This window comes from Nanorana parkeri, unplaced genomic scaffold (genome assembly GCF_000935625.1).
Source record: "Nanorana parkeri isolate BGI_ZX_2015 unplaced genomic scaffold, ASM93562v1 scaffold12, whole genome shotgun sequence".
In the NCBI taxonomy this organism is placed as follows: Eukaryota; Metazoa; Chordata; class Amphibia; order Anura; family Dicroglossidae; genus Nanorana; species Nanorana parkeri.
Window position 1 is genome coordinate 1,230,839 of NW_017306280.1, and position 4,651 is coordinate 1,235,489.

Below are 4,651 nucleotides of genomic sequence, written 5' to 3' on the forward strand. Positions count from 1 at the left end.
AGTGACCGCTTACCTCTCTCCTCCTCTGCTCCCCCGGCATCTTTACATCTAATAGACCTGTATTAGAAGTGATGGCGTCAGGGGGTTCTTAGAACACCAGATGGGACTGAGGATCAGGTGAGCATATTTTCTTTATTTTAGACAAGCAGTTAACCCTTGCAGTGCGGGGGTAGTCCCACTGCAATGCTTCATTTTTTGGCTTTGTAGAGTTCTTCTTTAACCCTTCTACACTGTCCAAAACAACAACAAAAGTTTGGTCTGTTAGACTTTCTGCAGTTGCGTTGAGTGTCCAGCAGGTGGTGCCCTGTGTCAGCGCAGGCAGAGACGGAAGAAGCTCGGTGAAGCCTCCTCTTCCCCTCGATTCTCCCGGGGTGGGGAGGGAGTCTGTCCTGCTCCATTGATCGGGGGCTGTCAGGCTGGACTCGGGGCACTGCAGCAGGGCAGGGCCTGCTCCGGGCCGCACCCTTCCGCCACCGTTCGTGCTGCGATCCGCTGCCACAGCGGACACCGGTCACCCTCGCTTACTTCGCCTCCGCTGGCCCCTAAAACAGCCATATTTGCATGCAACCCTGACCCACCAGCAAGGTATGTTGCCCTTATGTGCATGCCCTGACAGCTTCTAAGAGGTGACAGGGTGTCCCGGTCTGCAGGGAGTTCTGATGGATCCGGGGCGAGTTCTGGGTTTTGATTGACAGGCCGAGGTCGCACAACTTGCAACTCATATAAGCGCTGTGATTGGTGGGCTGCGGGATGTGACGTCACGGGGTGACAGCTCAGGCGGAGGGAACGAACAGTTCACGCTCTTCCGTCTCCAATGTGTAAACAGCACAGCAGCACTGGCCAAAGGGGAGGTCACCATGGCTACGGGGTGGGAGGAAAATACCATGACTGGGGCATCTAGAAGGGGGGAATCTACCACTGAAATCCCTAATGCAGGGGTGGGCAACTTCGGCCCTCCAGCTGTTGTGGCACTACAAGTCCCATGAGACATTGCAAGATTGACAGTTACAGGCATGATTACCAGAGGCAGAAGTATGTTGGGATTTGTAGTTACAGCACAGCTGCCCACCCCTGACCTTATGTCTATGGGCAGCTTGAACGGAACCATTTATAGGTCTCTGCATTATGGAATAAACTATTAACTCTTTATTCTCCCCTAAATATCACGTACCTTAACAGAGAATAAACTCCATATCATTGGATTTAACATTTAAAGCTTTGTTTTGCCAAGGGCTGGAACACCTATCAGGGTTTTTATTCACTGTGTCCCCGCTGGGGGAAAAACTAGGGCAATTTCCTGTCTCACTGACAACCTCACCAGGACAGGAAGTGAGGGGAGCATTCTCCAAAAGGGGCACAATAATTAGAAACACTTTTTTGCTTCATTCATAAGGGCTGTTAGGTTTCATTCAGGCCGGTGTGCATGCCCATACTACATGCACGCCCTTAAAATGACCCGATCCCGGGAGGGACAGGTGCTGTGTGTAATTGCACGCATCAGAAGATGCGGTCACACGCACACCCAAACCCGCACATCAGTGTGGGTCCGCATGCCCGCACTTGGGTGCAAGACTGTCTGCATGCAAGTGAGTGCATCGGCAGGTTCGGATGTGCGTGCGAGCGCATGTAATGTAATCCAGCTGCGTCCTCCCATAGGGAAGAACAGGCTGCTGTGCGTGATTACAAGCACCACCTGTCCCTTCCGTGATTGCGTCATTTTACGGGACTGTATGCTGTACAGGCGTACACGCATGTCCGAATGAGCCCTTAGGGCCAAAATGTGGAGAGAATCTGCTAATTCCTGTGACTGAGACGTATGCAGACAGCTGCAGCCGCTCGGGCTGTACAAAGCAGATACAGGCTGACGGGACCCGCGGTTGCTCTCATACTTGCGGTTAAGGACAGATATCCGAACCTGGACGCAGACAGATTGCATCATCTGTCCCAAGCCACAGGTAACCGTGCAAATAGTTGGGTGGCGGCAGTGCGTGCACAGGATTGTTTTTTTAAACTTTATTGCCAGTGTGCATTTAAAGGTCTCCGCAAGGTGGCGTGTTGTGTGCTGCGGCGATGTCAGGTGCCATTGAGTGCACAGCGGAAGAATGCAGCATATCCACACATCACACTTGCCTTGTGGCGTGAATGGGGCGCTTAGCAAACAATTGTTTTACGCATGCCCTGGCGGAAAAACGTCAATGGCCGCTGCCGGTGTGAACGAGCCCGTGAGCAGAGAGAGTGACACTTCTCTGTATTGCCTGTGATTCCAGCGATTCAATAAACAATCATAGATCGCATTGTCTAAAATTCATCTTTCATTGTAAATAATTTGTCCAACACAACAAGGAAAGGCATCACCTGTCCCATTCTGGGAGATTTCCTGCTAGGATCAGCCGTTCCTTTTTTGATGGAAACGATCGTATGCAAGAAAAATACAAATCTTTAAAAATTAGGGATGCACCAATACCGATATTTTGGTATCGAGTACCTATATATTTTTTCGGTACTCGCCGATACCGAAAACCCGAAGTCCCATTCAGGAAGCCAGGCGGTGTGTAATGACTCGCCACCTGGCTTCCTGATTAGCCGGGAAGCTGCCCCCATGCTTCTCGTCACGAGAAGCATGGGGATGGCTTTCTGGCCAATCAGGAAGCCGGGTGCTGTGTAATGACACGGCGCCCGGCTTCCTGATTGGCTCATGAGGTGGCGAGGGAGCATGAAGCCGGCTTACCGGCCAATCAAGAAGCCGGGAGCGCGTCATTACACAGCGCCCGGCCTCATGATTGGTCCAGCTTCCCGACTAATCAGGAAGCCGGGCAGCGCATCATTACACAGTGCCCGGGCCTCCTGATTTGGCCAGCTTCCCGACTAATCAGGAAGCCGGGTCGCACGTCATTACACGCTGCCCGGCTTCCTGATTGGTCAGGAAGCTGGCTCCATGCTCCCTCGTCAGAAGTGATAAGGGAGCATGGAGCCCGGCTTCCCGGCCAATCAGGAAGCCGGGCAGCACGTCATTACGTGTGATGACGCGCTGCCCGGCCTCCTGATACCGGAAATATTGGGCTAGATATCGGAGCATTTGGGCGAGTACGAGTACTCGCCCAAATACTCAACATCGATACCGATACTAGTATTGGTATCGGTGCATCCCTATTGAAAATGATCATTCTATGGAAGGATTGTGTCGTTTGGTGTGCGATCAGCAGAAGAGGGAACTCTACTACATAGATTGCACTGAACTGCTGGACTTCCTTAGAAATATATAAACCTAGAGGGGTTATGTACCACCCAAAATGTCCCCAAATTCTTCTTACAAAGGAGTAGGATCAGCAGATGAACGATTAACCTGTTTACAATTAGTATTAGTATGCAAACATTCTTCAGCACAGTGACTGCTCCATAAAACTCCAATGCAAATCCATTTCCAAGGTGCTGATTTGACTGCATTTGCATGGCCTTTGTTTTGTGTTTGCATTTGGGCACACTTGCCATGGACGCAGTCGGCACTGGGAGCCCAAGTGCTCATTCTGTGGAATCTAACTTCCCTAAACACACCTGAATAGAACACACCACGGCAGTCAGATGTATTATAGAGCCAAGAATGGTATTTAAAGTGACACAAGCCAAGTGCAGTGCAAACCGGCAAGTTGCCAGGATGCACATGTTTTACACTGTTGCATAGAGGCAGGGGCTACCTCAAGATATTAGCTGCGCTCCCAATGTGTTCGCACCTTGCGGCCAATTTATAAATCTTCCAAATGTCGTTTATTACGGCACTACGCCCACTAAACGGCACTAAGGAGCATATGAATTTCTTATACTTCTCAGCGCCATCTAGTGGCAGCAGTACAGTGCGAACAGCATTTACAAAGCTATATGCTGGGTAGATGATTTATAAATCAGCCCATTTGTATCAGACGTGTGGGGCTGCTCTGCTTTTGGAGTGACTATGGCATGCAAAAGTCAAGTGAGTCACCGAAGGCCCCATATCCTCCCTCGATGGCAATGCAGGCAGTCATGAGCCTTAGCTCTAATCTAGCTGTGAATATTTATGTACAGGCAGTCCCTGAGTTACTTACATCCGACTCCTACTTACAAACGGAGGCTATTACTGTACAGCAGGGGTTGTTGTACTGCTACCGCGCTCTTGCTGATGAGGAGTGCCCGCCTTTTTGGGTCTGGTTCGTAGTGCTGTGCGTACATTGCAGGAAGTTGGCTCTTGTTAGACGTGCAGACGAGGGGTGCCCGCTTCTTCTTCCGGGTCACTGTGAGGTTTTGCTGTCTGTTTCCTCATTAGAAAGATTTAATCTCACTTCCTGTCCTTGAGACAACAGCAAGTGAAAGGAAATCTACCTCTAGGAAGGGAAATTCACTTTATCACCAATCCTTGTTTCCACGACAACTCAAAATGTTCAAAATCCAATTGTCACAGGGACAGAATGTGAGGTGAAATCTTCTGAACAGGGGCACAGACAGCAAAACGGACTTTACAGGGAGTTAACCCTTCCCTATGCTATCCAAAACAAGAAAAAATTTACCTGTTCCAACTTGCATACAAATTAAATGTAAGAACAGGCCTGCAGTCCCTATCTTGTTCGTAACCCGGGGACTGCCTGTATATATATAGTGCAATATAAATGGGTAAGCCGGATTA

General features: G+C 49.9%; 1 protein-coding gene across 2 annotated transcripts in view; it reads left to right on the plus strand.

The window, feature by feature from the left end:
- The first annotated feature begins 277 nt into the window (after positions 1 to 277).
- Positions 278 to 4,651, plus strand: part of ZBTB1 (zinc finger and BTB domain containing 1) — a 7,567-nt gene continuing 3,193 nt past the window's right edge. Inside the window, exon 1 of one of the 2 annotated variants that reach the window (XM_018556668.1) lies at positions 278 to 585. The gene's annotated coding sequence lies outside the window, so the exon portion shown is untranslated. Of the gene's footprint in view, positions 590 to 4,651 lie in introns of both variants that reach the window. The other variant, XM_018556676.1, reaches the window with a different exon arrangement.